At 44.3% G+C, this 15,438-nt stretch overlaps 1 protein-coding gene and 1 long non-coding RNA gene across 5 annotated transcripts in view; one reads left to right on the top strand and one right to left on the bottom strand.

Moving 5' to 3' along the window:
* The window catches only part of LOC107393710 (tetratricopeptide repeat protein 28), a 264,696-nt gene that overhangs the window by 148,110 nt on the left and 101,148 nt on the right, over positions 1 to 15,438 (bottom strand). The gene's annotated exons all lie outside the window — the stretch shown is intronic.
* On the top strand, positions 10,023 to 13,628 carry LOC139063763 (uncharacterized). Its single transcript, XR_011517111.1, has 3 exons — positions 10,023 to 10,106; positions 10,189 to 10,261; positions 13,537 to 13,628. It is a non-coding gene; the product is annotated as an uncharacterized lncRNA (long non-coding RNA).

The raw sequence follows: 15,438 nt of genomic DNA, 5'->3' as shown, positions 1-15,438 counted from the left end.
TGTGCGACTTTTTCACTTTTTTGAGCCGATTTTCCAGTCGTGCGAGAATCCACGACATCGGGGCGAGTTTTGCGCCGAGCGGTCGTGTAGTGTACAGGGGGTTACGAGAGGCGATTAACACCACGTGAACAGCCGCCGATCAGCAGTCGTGAGGTCGCAGGGACTTCTGGTGTGTTTAATATTTCGCTCGTCCCTCGTGAGGGTATCGCACTGTTGAAGCGGCGCTGCGAGCAGCTACGATCCAAAAAGTATCAGAACCGCTCACGGCGCATGCGCAATCCTGCATCAACGCCGGCCGGCCGCTCGCTATTTCCCTAATAACACACGTTGTTCGTTTTTGTTTCTACACGTTTTTTTTACTCACAAAGATTGTCAAGAAAGCGTGTTTGTCGTGTTCATGTCAAATTAAACTGATCACAAAACACAGATTCACTTTCTTTATTTCGTTTTCCTCATCCAACCCCCATAAATCCCTGTGTGTCTTCCTGCAGCACTCCCGAAGGACAACAGGCAAGACAAAAAAGTCTGACGTGTTGAGTAAAAACTGCTATTTTTAGCACATTTTTAGGGCCGACGTGTTGCTACCAGACATACAGTGTGAGCAGTCAGGTCGCATGCGAGAACTGGGTCGTACAGTGTGAGCGCACGACTCGTGAGATCTGCTCTGCGAGGAAGTCGTATAGTTTGAGCTGAAGCAGAACGCTGCGAGTGAAAAAGTCGCACAGTGTACACCCGGCTTAAGCCCGGCTTAAGATTTGGACAACCGTCTGTTGTGACACCTGACAGTCTCTCCCATTTCAATCCCAGAGTGTCCATGCACGCATTTACCTCTGTAAAAACATCACTCCCTGTCGTTGTCCCTTTCATCCACCGCATTGCTGCCCGCTCCTCTGTGAGCTTGAAGTCCGTTATCCCCGGACAAATACGAGCAGCTGGGCTGTGTCGCGGACATCACAGCTCCCGTCTAATGAGAAAAAGTCAAAACTTGCCACTTCACGTTGCAGCTGAAGCTCCAGGTTCCCCGCAATGTCCTCGATCCTCCTGGTCACGGTTCGCCTGGACAGCGGGATTTGCTCAAATGCGCCTTTCTTTCAGGGCATATTAGTGCTGCGGAGTCCACCGTGCACTCTGACAAACTCTCCCTCCGAAAACGGCTTGCTGTTTTTAGCTATTTTGTGGGATATCACAAAGCTGGTCCTGGTTGCTGCATCCCTGGATGTGTGAAGCTTAGTTAAAAAGCCTTGCTGCTTTTGCAACTTTGCTAGCAAAGCTTCAGATGTCCGTGCCCTCTCAGCATCAGATGAGTTCTTGTATTTTTCCGAGTGTTTCTTGTCGTAATGCCGACTCAAATTGTAGTCCTTAAACACGGCAATCTCCTCCCCGCAAACCAAACACACGGCTTTACCTCCGACTTCAGTAAAAAAAATACTTAGCAGTCCAATTTTTGTTGAAAATCCTGCATTCGGCATCTTTCTTTTTTTTTTTTCTTTTTTTTTTTTTTTGCATGAGCGGACATTTCTCAGGCTACAATCACCATTCAACCGCGGGCACTTGTTGCTATACGTATTGCGTCATTGTGCACGTAAAAAACAACTTCAAAATAAAAGCAATGCAGCCTTAGCCCATGCATGAGGTAAAATGAGAAAATACATTTATTTTGTAATTTCCAATTAACCTTACGCGGGCCGGTCAAAGTCAACCAAAGGGCCGGATGTGGCCCGCGGGCCGTAAAATGCCCAGGTCTGGCCTAGAGCAAGTTAATGACTGTATGCAGTCAAGCTTCCTTCAGTTAAACAAAGACAAGACTAAAGTTATTGCCTTTGGGAATAAGAAGGAAAGGATGGAAGTCATTTCTCTAAAGGAATAAAACAAAGACTGAGGTTAGAAATCTTGGTGTTTACCATTGATTCAAACCAGAGATTCACTGGTCACATCATGTCTTCTCTCTCAGCCCTGAAATTAAGAATTAAGAATGACACAAAATCTTCACAGCATTTACGTAATCTCTGCTCACATTTTAGAGTGTTGGTCCTCTCACTCTTACAGTGCAAAAAAGAGATAGAAAAACATTTTCATTGTTAGATGGATGACACCGAGCTCTACCTCTCAACCAAAACCCCCAACTTTACTCCCACCTTCCTCCCTTGGTTCACCTCCAACTTCCTCAAACTGAACAGTTCTAAAACTGAAGTCCTCCTGGTAGGCACACCTCATATTCTCTCTAAATCTAACAGTTTCCCCATCTCTATAGATAACTCAGCAGTTACCCCCTCCCCTCATGTCAAGGGTCTGGGTGTCATCCTCGACAGGACACTTTCTTTTCAATCTCACATCAACATTATTACCCAGTCTGCTTATTTTCACTTGCGTAACATCTCCCGTCTCCGTCCACCACTTACTCCCTATAACGCTGCCATCCCTGTCCACAACCTCGTCACATCCAGGATTGATTATTGCAACTCAGCTCAGTGGCCTAGTGGTAGAGTGTCTGCCCTGAGACTGGGAGATCAGGGTTCGATTCCTGGTCGGGTCATACCAAAGACTTTGAAAAAATGGGACCCAATGCCTCCCTGCTTGACACTCAGCATTGAGGGGTTGGATTGGGGGGTTAAACCACCAAATGGTTCCCGAGCGCGGCTGTGTCTGCAGCTCACCGCTCCCCCAGGGGATGGGTCAAATGCGGAGAACAAATTTCGCGCACACATCAGTGTGTGACAACTAATGGGACTTTAACTTTAACTTAACTTTAACTCACTCCTCTTTAGTCTCCCCAGCAAAGCCCTCCATAAACTGCAGCTTCTCCAGAATGCTGCAGCACGTCTCATCACTAGGACTCCATCATCTCATCACATCACCCCCATCCTGCAACAACTTAATTGGCTGCCCATTAAACAAAGAGTCTGCTTCAAAATTCTGCTCATCACATTCAAAGCTCTCCATAACCTGGCTCCATCCTACATATCTGATCTCATTCACATCACCACTCCTGGTCATGCTCTTCGTTCCTCTTCTGCTCCTCAAGTCTCGGCTCCCCCCGCTCGCCTTGTCACCATGGGGAGTAGAGCATTCAGCCGCTCTGCTCCCCACCTCTGGAATTCTCTTCCCCCTGATCTACGCACTACTCTCTCTCTCCCATTTTTAAATCAAAACTCAAAACCCACCTCTTCACACAAGCTTTTACCACATAGTTTTAAACACATTGTTTTTAACATTTTAGCATCTTAGTATTTTTACATATTTCTGTATGTACTGTGTTTATCTTGTTTGATTTAATTATTTTCCCCATTTACCCCAGTCACCTTGGGTGTCCTGAAAGGCGCTATAAAATAAAATGTATTATTATTATAAATGACAGATGCAGCTGTTTGAAAATTTGGTTATTGGGTCATGTGATCCGTAATATGTAATGTAATTAAGCCAGCACCAGAAACTTGCCATAGTTGTTGAATTATTGGCACCTTAAGTTTAGGTGGCCTTATGCAAGTGTGTGTGTGTGTGTGTGTGTGTGTGTGTGTGTGTGTGTGTGTGTGTGTGTGTGTGTGTGTGTGTGTGTGTGTGTGTGTGTGTGTGTGTGTGTGTGTGTGTGTGTGGTCCAAGTCAATAGTATCAAATGGTATCATGAGCATAGACAGTATACTGTATGAGCCACACTCAGGGGAGCTAACACACCCATCCAGATGCAGATGCGGGAGGTGACCCAGCTCCGTGACGGGATGTGACGTGACTTGTTTGAGAATGGTGAGGTAAAAGTGATAAAGTAGCATCTAAGTCCACCCACATCCTGTGACCCCGCAATAAGTCAAACACCAGCTCCAGGCACATACACCATAAATAATCCTGCCAGGTGTCAGGCAGGAGCAGCCCTCTCTTTGCTCATGTTTATATTCACTCTTCCACTCAGACTGAAAGAGGGGAAAACTTGGCTTTTGGGAAAACAAACATGAATCAGACATAGCTCATTTAACAACTGATAAGTTGCTAAAGGGAGGTAAATCTAACTTTCTCTTCTCTATTTTCACGCACTCCTGGGTCCCATACCCAAACACAGAGAGCATAAATAGCACATGCTGTGAATTCTCTCTCTCTCTCTCTTGAGATAATCCATGCAATCACACCCAAAACAGGCATCATATGGGGTTAATAGAGCAGGTGTCCGCTGCAGAAATCCCTCTTCACCCCTTGGTTCCTGAGCCAATATCTCCAGCTCATTTGAATTAAAAGAGGAAGACAGAAAAAAAGCACTGAAAACATTTGCTCAACGATTCAGGCTAATGTTCAATCTGCTGCTCTTTGACACAGCGCCACCATGCATCTCATTTCCATTCCCAAGGCCTCACCACAAACCTGCCAGCGCTGCAGTGCTGTGGCAGGAAAAGAGAGGGGGAAAACAGGAGGAAAAGAAAAGGACGAGCAAAGTGGCATGTTAGAAGAAACTGCTCAGGTATTCAGGCTGAAAAATACCTCGACTACATGTAGATGTTGCTTTGAGAGCATATTCAAGGTCAGGGTGGAAACAGAATGCATGCTGTATTAAAACAAACCTGGACAAGTGCAGAAAAGAGGCAGAAAAATTAGCTCAATCAAAAACACAGTGGGTAGAACCTTACTGGGCTACCCGTTTGCACAGGTGGAATAAAAATAAAACTATATCTTCAGCTGAGGTAAAAGCCCGACAAAGTCCCAGCACATACAATGTGAACCAACGAGGAAAACTGACAACAGAAAGATTTTTGAAAAAGTAATAAACGAGGAAAGAGGTTAGAGGCAAAATAAAGAAGAGAAACACATTCCCCCATGGAGATTTGATGCATAGCTAAAGTTTCCACTCAATTCCCTCCTCTTATTTTGGCACCATCCTGGAGATAGCATCTCTGTGTCTCTCTCTCCTCCAAAGTCATGATGAGGGTTGCATAAAATTAGCTGCTTGAAAGGGAGACTGTGACCAGGAGCAACATGGAGGACCTTGTTTCCAAAGAGTCTCGACACACTCCGCTCAATCCCCCATGTCCCCGAGTAACAACACCAGATCAGACAGAGGGGGAGCGGCCTGTTTAAAATAGCACCCCGAAGACACTGTAAGGAATTTTTGATCAGCAGTAAAAAGGAGGGAAAAAAACTACAAATGAACTCAGAGCAGAAATTTTCTCTGAGTCTACCTCCCAAACTTGAACATGGGATTAAACATGTATCTATTCAATCTGGGTTGTTCAAACGTAAGCGGTTGTCAACACAGAGGTGAACCGCTGCGCCTCACACCCTTCACGCACCACCAGTAGGCAGGTTGAAGCTTTAAACGCTTCATCTACCCTCCAGTCTCCCAGTCCAATTACAACTCGTCCCATCAAGCCTTCTCTTTCCACACTCTCATGGGCCGTCAGATTGTGAGACGGAGGGCGTTGTGATGTTGAAGGTCGAGCGGTCCGCACACTTAACCTCATTTCCCAACTCTGCCTCTTCTGGAAGCCTTTTGATTGCTGTCCGATTTTGAAGAGTGGGCTTTAGGCTTAAACTGGAGGGGGTACAGAGAGCAGGGGAGGAAAGAAAAGATCCCAACCTCTGACCGTAGTTAGTCACGACAGTTTTCAATTAGCTAAAGGAAAAGTCGACAAGCTAAGTAGTAGTCATGCAGTACAGTGATCCCTCGCTACTTCGCGGGTCGTTTATCGCGGATTCACGACTTTGCGGATTTTTTCTTTAGAGCCTTATTCAAGGGAAATTTGCCGATTCGCAGTATTTTTCACCGATTCGCGGTATTTTTCTACGCGAAATATCAAGAAATTCCTGTTTTTTTCATCAATTTCATCATAAAATGCACTTTTTGTAATAAAACTATAAAAAAAACAAGTAAAAATGTTTTTCTATGTAAAGGGAGGGTTTTAAAAGTCTGAATACTGAATACATACCTGTTAAATAAATACTGTAAATATGGTGTCCCTACTTCGCGGACTTTCACCTATCGCGGCCAGGTCTGGAACGCATCTACCGCGATAAACGAGGGATCACTGTATTCATGTACACAAACTAATGAAAGCCCCGATTAGCTATTTACACTGGGTCCGTGCTTTGTCTTCCAGAATATGGTCAAAAAAGGAAAGAGAGTGAAATATAGTAAATGGTTAGAAACTGGGAGTCACAATCAGTAAGAGAAAAGATAAAGTAGGGAAAGAGATCAGAGCAGAAGGAATCAGGGGGAATGGGAGGTCAGCAGGACACAGGGAGGACCTTGAAAAGAAAGGAATTAGAATCATGAGATAAAGAAGGAGGGAGAGAAAAGCTTAAGAAGGTAAAACTCTTCAAAAAGAGATTAGGCATCATCTGCATTTTGCTTTTTCATCTGCTTTTACCGTAATCATCCTCCTCCGACGGCGGGCACCGGCCCCCGCCTCAAAACAATCTGAATGAGTGATCTTGACAAATGGGGTGCTCTTTTTTTTTGACTGAGGGGAGGGCTAAAGGCAGACGGTGGGGAGTCTGCGGCAGGACGGAGATATAACTGTAATTGGCTGATACGCTCTCTTCGTTCTAATCTGCGAGCGTGAAAAGTGGCGGCTGGAGAGCACACGCAGGGCTGCCAAAAGCAGCACAACTCACCGCAATCAGCGAGGTTTCAAACGTGTCAGAACAACACGGGAAATTCATCTGTAATCCTCAGTAGGTCACAAAAGAATTAAAAGTCTTCAAAGCTGGATTATGTGTGACTGGACACGCCAATTCCACACTGGCTAACTTCTAGCCGAGCATTAACGCTGTATGTCAAACAAGGGGCTAATCGTGGATTTGGTTAGAAAATATCATTTGACCTTTTGTAGAGGTCTCGGAATTAATTTTATGCTCCACAGATATCTAATTTTATGCTTTTCCGGACTTGCACGTTTGCAAAATAACGGAAAGGTCCCAATATTTCTCTACACTTAGAAAACCGTTGAGCCTGGAGTGCTGCAGGGTGTTCAGAGTTAAACGCCTGCTCCTGTTTCGTTTCATGGCCAGCGTGTAGGATGCTCATGCGCGGGTGTTGATGGGTAGCACAACAAAAACCAGAAGAATACAGGAAATTACTCCTTTGTTTCAGAGAACCAGGAAGACTAATGAATTCACACTTCCACCACTGTGCTAGGTTGGCAGGTTCCCCCCTCCCTTCGCTCCTTTTTACCTGCCATTACTTTCACAGATGAAACGTGAGAAATGGGCCAATTTACAGCCAAGGGCTGCTCCTTCCTAAGAGACACCGACTCAGAGATGGAGAACAGAGAATATGCAGAGGCAGATTTGGATTTAGACAGGGAAGGCGAGCAGAGGGAGAAAAAGATGTGAAACAGGGAAGCAAGACATTGGAGCTAATACGAGCATCAACTCTGAGGCTGAGACGGAAGTGCTTGAGTTGCATTTCTTGGTCTTTGACTTCTTTTGTACGAGAGTGCAGCTGAGCAGCAGCTCTTGATCTTCCCAATCAGCCGCAATGACAAGAGCTGCTCAGATATTCAACAGGCAGAAACAAAAGCGTGCAAAAGTTGGGTATGCTCAGAGAAACGGAGTTTGAAAACAAGCAGGCAGATTAAATGAAGTGGAAAACAGGACAATGTGAGAGATCGCTTCAAGTTTAAAGTCCTCAGATGGGCTTGTGGCTCACTCCATCCAAAGACAAGGAATCTGCTGACTTCTTACGCTCTGAATCGTCTATTTGTATAAAAAATTCTCAGTTAGTGGTTCCGCGTGAGTTGTTGCTTGCAGGCGGCAGCAGCTTAAGGAGTTGAAGGTTCATTAAGGGTATTAGTTTTTGTAAATGCAGTCAGAAATGACATGCAGCAGTATAGTTACCCAACATCAGGGTAGCTAATAGCACACACAAACAAAACTCCCCGATTGCTCTGGTGTCACATCTGTTATAACTACAGAGACAGCTTTGTGCAGATGTGACCAGGAAGAGAAGGAGGAGGAGGAGGAGGAGGAAGAGGTGAGACGGGTGGCGGGAGGGAGTGACCCCTCATGGGACCAGTTACTTTTCATTTATCAGGAACTGGAAACCCACCAGCTGTAATTAGATTAAACATTGATGGAATGAAAAAAAGCCCTTAGTTAATTATCTCAAGCCATATTCTAATCAGGTTCAGCACTCCCCACCTCCTCATCTCAACAACCTTCCATTAGAATCCCATTGCAAATCCCCCAGGATTCCCAATCACACAAGGCAAAAGGCAGCAGACCCTCAAACAAGATCATTTGGCGCTAATTTTACCAAACAGAAAGTCACCTAAAGATGCCGTCTGACAGTCAAAACCTAGCATGTGCATCGTGGGAGGAGGTGGGAGAAATCTGTTTGACTTTTGTTATGGAAAAGTCTCCTGAGAGGAGCGGTTCCGGCGCCGGTGTGACAGCTTCTATCGCTACAGGAAACCGGGACAGCCAACTAAATGGGTCGGTTGTATGAGAACAGGGACAAGTGGTTGTGATAACAAAAAGGTGTCGCAGCAAGAAGAGGAGCCCGCCACATTCACAACTCCATTATCTGTCAAGCTGCCAGTCCATCTGTCTGTTTCCACACATTTCTCACAAGATTGACAAACTACATTTTCATTGGCAAAAGAAAAGTGCTGTGTGCTGCGAACAACAGCAGAATGTTGTAACCCACTTTTCATTTTCTCCATTGTTCAGTATTGTTCATCAGTTTGTATTTGTGTCACGAATGAAGGATTCTGCAGAGTCAAAACGGTCTTTCATGAGTGAGAGCTCCATCAGACGGTCTTTGGCGCTAATTAAAATTATATTTCAAGTGTCAATTTGAAGTAGGATAGGAATAAAGAAGAAAGTTACAAAAAAAAGACAGAGAGAGAAATCTGAGTTTTTAGTTTCAAAGAAAATATGAAGTGAAATTTCAAAAAGGTAGAAAAAAGCTACTTCCTTTGTTGTCAACTGATTTAAGATGAATAAAGTTGTGTGTGTAGCATCGCCAGAGGGTAGCAGAGTGGTCTATGGGGCTTGTGGTTGTAGGTTGTAGGTTTCTCCAGCCAATTTCAACTATTGGACCATCCGGTTGTTGGTGTGGTCGAACTGCAGCACTTCTTCACCTCCCTGGGTATGCACTTGCTTATTTAGCAACAGAACACCACTGGTGTGAAAGGTTCTCCTCTCAATAACATCAGCGAAGGAGAAACAGCACTTCAACTTTATGACAAACTACCAGAGTCCCAAAAAGAAAAACACCATTTCAAGTCTCGGACAAGAAAAAAAAAGTTTGGACCTAGAAAATAGCGACTGGTGTTAAGTGCGCTCTTGTTTCTTCTTCGAATGCGGGTTTCCACAGGAGCGTCTCAGGGAAGACACCCGTGGGGAGGGGTCAGTGGTCCCTGACCATGTTTGCTTTCGGAAGCTAGCCTGGTTAGCGTGCATCATTTTCTCTTTTGCAACAGGCAAAAGAACACTCCAAGTAAGCCTAAAGAAGAACTTTTGCACGTTAGCTGATCTTATTTTCATCTCACTGTTTCCATTCGTCTCATCTTCCAAATGCAAATCAGAAACTGTAGAAAGAAGAACAAATGATGCTTAAAAACAACTGAGCAGTCAAAAGATTGCCAGCAAACAGGATTGTTTTAACTCAGAGAGCTGCCTATAGAGCATGTGAGCGTGCCACAATCACAGTAACCTTTACCTGCCGTGCCTCACGTCTGTCAACTCTGTTCCAGAGACGGAGGAATGAGGGGACAGAGTGTAAATAGATCTGTTAAGTGTCTACAGCTTTGATGAACCCAGCTGGAGTTAAGCTACATAGAATACAAATTCAAGCTGATCACTTTTGAGCTCATGTGCTGCACAATGCTATAAATATTACAAAGTCCCAGTTGTCTGGGAGGAAGTGAAACCTAACGCTTCACAGTAATAAGTGTGTGTGTGCCATTTCAGCTGCATTCTGTTCACGGATCCCTCGCATGTTCAGCATGTTGAGGGGAGCTGCAGCTGGTGAGAACCTGATGGGAGGTCACGTTCCCCGACAGAACCAGAAATGGATCATTTCACATGTCCAGCGATCCAACCAGCAGATCTGTGTTACAAGTCCAGTCCCGCAAAAACAAACAGAAAAGCGTCTGACCAGTGTAAAGGTGCAGCAAATGACAGTAAGTCTGACAGTATTGGGAAAATAATATAATAATAGTAGCATTTCCTTCTTCAGAAGCTGAAAAAAGATATTTTTTGTAGGATGAAGAAGATACACAGGAAAACCAGGTGTAATTTCACAGCTGAAGCATTACACCAGCCGCTGTGTGCCAAAGTGAGTGCTTTTTTTCTAATGAGCGATTATGTATTTTATTCCTTTTATTTTTTCTCACCGGAGCAGCAGAATTGGATGCACATTGTGCTTTTCTTTATTGCAAAAGACAGAGCAGCACTCATAACACTAAACCAGGCTTTCAGTCAGCTTGATTTCATCACAGTGAACGGCCAAACAGGTGGCAAGGCTGCAAAGAACATCTCAAACGCTTGTAAAAGCAAACACCAAAACAGTGTAATATCCCTGATCTCACATTTCACAAGCCAACCGTGGTCCAGTCTAATGAGAGTGATAGGATAAGATGCACCCATACACCAAGCCTTTGTGAGTGTGTGATAAAACAGAATTACAGTACGTGTGTGTGTGTGTGTGCCCAAACAAAGTGAGGTTGGAGTAATGCAAAGCATCTTATCCACCTGGTACTGCTCAGTAAGTTTTGGTCACCTTCGTTCATCCAGATCCAGAGCATCCAAGTGTTTTAAGCACTTCTTGAATTAATAACTCACAATCATAAAGCACAACTTCTGTAAAATCCATCATCTTCCCAAAGCAATTAGTAGAATTTTAGTTCAACAGGAAATATGAATAACATTAGGAAATAATAATAATATTATCCTCTCTAAATTTGTGTTGGTGATAAAAGTTTAGATTTTTCTAAAATTCTTGTCTGGCAGGCTCATTGCTATAGATTCTCAGCCTCATGCAGTTAATCCAAACAGCAAAGACAGTGCTGATGCCTGAGATTTCACAGCAGGAACTAGAGAAGCCACCTGACTGGTGGACAATGCATGCTCTGATCTGACCTCCGATCCCACTCACAAGATGACGGGAGAGGAGTGAAGGAAGGAACAACAAGCTGCAGAAGAGGCTGATCACTGATGGATGGTCAGAATCTACAGTTTTACATCACTAATCATCTTCTAGGTATCAGGATATTGCTCATTATTCAGATCAATTTCAAAAAAGAAAATTTGCATTAAAAAATGAAAGAATACATAAATAACTGGACTGACTATTTGAAAAGACATAAAAACAGAGTTGAAAGGATTGTTTTGTCATTTTTAAGTATTTTTCTGTGTAAAACCTTAAATACATTTCTATTTCACCAATTATAAATAGCTTAGATTCATCTTTCAGCTAATGGCTAGTCTGAACACTGTCAAGACCAAAGCATGATGCTTCTCTCCAAAAAAAATAAAAATAAAAAAACACAATCCTAAATCTTTTAGAGGTTCATTCATTTTTAGTTTAAGAAAATATGACATTGAATTATTTTGTTACTTATAGGCATAAATATCACCAACAGGTGCAAAACGCGTCTGTCACACCCTGTCCTGTCTCTGTGTCCAGGTTAATTGCTCCCACCTGCCTCTCGTCTTCCAATCACTCAAGGTCCCAGCTCCTCCTGTATTTAAACCCTCCCGGTTCTGTGTTCCTTGTCCGTCCATTGTTTCGCTGTCTCATGTGCTCCCCATTAAAGACCCGTCTTTATAATCATTCTTGTCTTCCTGCCTTTTGCCCCTGCGATTGGATCCTCACCTCCGCTTCACTCACCTGCACCCCGTCTCATCTGGTTCATGCAGGAATTTATTAAGATTTCTACCAAAACATTTGTGCAATGCAAAACTGTAATTGTTAATAAAATAATATAGTATAAAACACAGCAAAACAGTAGAACTTGGAGCTGTTTGAAGATGGCAGCGTCACACTTTGGTCTTGTCTATGCACAGCCTAGTGGTTAGCTCATCAGTCCTAAAAGATTTAATGGCTATTTCTCCAAAATGAGGGCATTAAGAAATGTTATTAGCACTGGTAAATGGTAAAAGGCCCCCATTTATGTAAGTAAGTAAGTAAGTAAGTAAAAGTTTATTTATATAGAGCCTTTCTCAGATATAAATCACAAAGCGCTGTACAAAATGATAAAGATCAGGGCAAATACCTCTAACCAATAAAAACATCAGAAAAACAATAGCAGTGATAAACGTAGAAAATAAAATCATGAGTATAAACAAAGTGAAGGTGTGAACCCGAACAAAGCCATCTTTTTGAAACATTTAGGGAGGGAACGCCTGGATGAAAACGTGAGTTTTTAGACGATTTTTAAAGACCTCTACAGTGTTAGAGAGACGGCGCTTATGGTTCTACAACTCCCCAAGGCCCTTTGCTGCACAACCACCCACACACGCGCGCACACATTCACACACCGATGGTGACAAGCTACAATGTAGCCACAGCCACATTGATAGAAGTGAAGCTACCGAACACAGACGCCACCAGTCCCTCTGACCACCACCATCAGACAACGTTGGTTAAGTGTCTTGCCCAAGATTACGGGGAAGGCACTTAACTTCTCTGCCACCATCACCCAAATGGGTAAGACAATTATTATACATTTTGTACAAAAATCCCTTTAAATATGTGTGCTAAAGCAATGTTATTCAACAACGGTGGATGAGGGAAGAACCAGTACACACCTACTACTACTGCACTGGGGGATACATGTGGACAAAAATTACTTTTTTATGACTAAAAATACATCATGCTTAACATGAAGTAGGACTGTTGGGGTGAACTGGGCAGACTGTGCGTATCTCTATTAGCCGACAACATAAACATTGGGTAAATACATAAAATCTATGAGGCGAGGTGTGGGGGAGATGAACCACAGAGGTTTGTTCTGCTGTCCTCATTACTGAATCTATCTGGGTCTGCCTGTCAGTCACCACCTGTCTGTCTGCCTTGTTAAAGAAGCTGAAATCATGAATCTCCCCGAGGAGACAAGCCCACAGAGGATAAGGCAGTGCTCCGGGTCCACATATTTTAGCAAATATAAACATATGAATGACATAAATATCCCATCATAAATCTCATCTAAATATACTCAAGCCTCCTAGAGATGGAGGGCTCGACACTGACTTCCCCTCCTTACAGCTGGAGTTTAAACCGAGCAGTTTGGTACTCTCATCATGTCAGCGTGGCCCCAAAAATGTGAGGGGAGGCAGTGAAGCCAAAGTGGTGTTGAAGGGAATTAAAAGGGGAAATAAAACATTTAGTTTAGTTGTTTTGACCACTGGCTTTGGGTGCATCTGCTGCTGTTTGCCAAAAAATACCACAACACTTAGTGCCCATTCACAAAACTGGGAGTGAAATACGATCTCAGCCATTTGCTTTCCTTCTCCAGCCAATCCTCTTAAGTGGCGCCAATCAAGAAGATGCAGCGGTTAATTGAGCCACGTTTTATTTTGCACTCAATAATCATAAATTATCTCCTCCAGGACAAGATACCGACCAAATGGAACGAGATGGAAGAGCTGGCGACTGCTAAGCTACGGGCAGCGAACACACAGGGACCTGAAAGACGGGCTGTTGAATCACATTTCTGAAAAAAGATGAGCTTGAATTAGTGGGATTTGGAGGCATCGGTATGGGGGGGGGCTCTTTACAGCTCCACCCAGGCTAGATCACAGACCTTGTTTAGGACACACTGGAGACCAACGTCTGTAACAACGCACACAGGCTGCTATGGCTGGAGACAGCTGCAGGACTGATACAATGCTCGGCCCACTGGAGAGCGTCCAGAGCGGAGTTACAGAGGAATGTAGGAACTGAGGTTTTGGCAGCTGCACTCAGATAAATGTTGTGAAACAAGGAAAAATATGCATGTTTTCCAGACCGTACGCTAAAGAGACGTGGCTCTGGTGCCACTGGCAAAAACATGTTTAATCCATCTCATTTCTCAAAGACCAGCTCTTTTCTAGGTGTTTGTAAGACCAAAAGAGAACATGGCACAGACGCTTAACCGTTCAAAAGAACAACGCTTAAAAGTCGTGAAAAGGGGCTGTTCCACTTCGCAGAACAAGGAAATGTGTTCCAATTGATGTGGTCTATCAAGTCAGGTCTGCTTTAGTCAGCGTTGAAGGGCCCAGACGCAGACACCTCACGAGCCCCGAGAGCAGCTGACCACACCTCTGGAACAATGAACTCAATAAACTAGAACACGGGTCCGTTCGCTAACAGAGGAGCACTGAGGGGAACAGGGAAGGGGTCGCAAATCACAAATGAGAGCTCTCAGGCCTGGTGAGGGTGAAAAACGTTAGAAAGAGAACGTTCAACACATAAATCAATTTCTGTATTTGCCATCCAGAAATCCATTTCAGTTCTCACAGTTCCCACACCAGGAATCAGGATTAATGAGCACAGGATGGCTAAGTCACTATTGTCTCTCCTGCTGTTTTGACAGCGGACTCCCAGGAGTGCCTCAGCGGCAGATGCCAGCAGCTTGTGCGTACGGCAGCCTGCATTACAGCAGGAAGAAAGGGAAGCCATAGCTTTCCAAGAAGCTCCTGGTTCTGTCCTCCATCTCTGTCCAGCTCTCCCAAAGGCAGCCAGTGGGCTGGGATCAACAGAGCGGGTACAGCACATAAATTTCAGCTGTATTGCTGAGTCGCTGTTCCCCACCCTCCCCCTTTTATTTTTACCTGACCCAATCTCCCGCCCCCACCCCTATCTTTCCATGCCTCGAGAGGATGGGCCAGGGGGGCGGTCACGCAGCCGCATCCCGTTCCACTTGGCACGCTGGGCCGTAAATACTGCGCAGCATCAGGAACAGCAGGTGCTATCACTCCCCATCATTAATTATCCTGGCTGTATCTCTCTTGGGCCTCTCACTTCTAAAATCCAAATCTCTATCACCTGCACCATCGTGTTCTCCAACATCTGACACTCCTGCATTTTCTTTTACTTAAAGACCAACCGTCTCCAAATCTGCCGGTAAATCCAGCAATCCAGACTTTTCACCACGTAGTTTCTCGTTTCCTACAGTCCTAAAGATCTGCTCCTTGATATTTATTTAGCACAAGTTAATCTCCCCTCCAACACACACACACACACACACACACACACACACACACACACACACACACACACACACACATGACAGCGTTCTTTCTCTTACATGTGTTTCTTCCGGTGCTGCTCTTCACATTCAAATGGTTCTCCTCCAGCTGTAAATACACTCCAAGACCTGTTGTGCTGCTGTCAGCTATGAGACATCACTGATGAAGCAGTGGAGCTAGAGATCCCCCCCCCCCCCCCCCCCAAACATACACACACACACACACACACACCCATGAGTGAGCTCATACATAATAAAACTGAAAAAATCAAAGAGGAAAAGC

Source organism: Nothobranchius furzeri, chromosome 17 (assembly GCF_043380555.1).
Source record: "Nothobranchius furzeri strain GRZ-AD chromosome 17, NfurGRZ-RIMD1, whole genome shotgun sequence".
NCBI classification, from domain to species: domain Eukaryota; kingdom Metazoa; phylum Chordata; class Actinopteri; order Cyprinodontiformes; family Nothobranchiidae; genus Nothobranchius; species Nothobranchius furzeri.
Note: the sequence above shows the minus strand (reverse complement) of the source record. Positions and strands in the feature narration are given on the sequence as shown.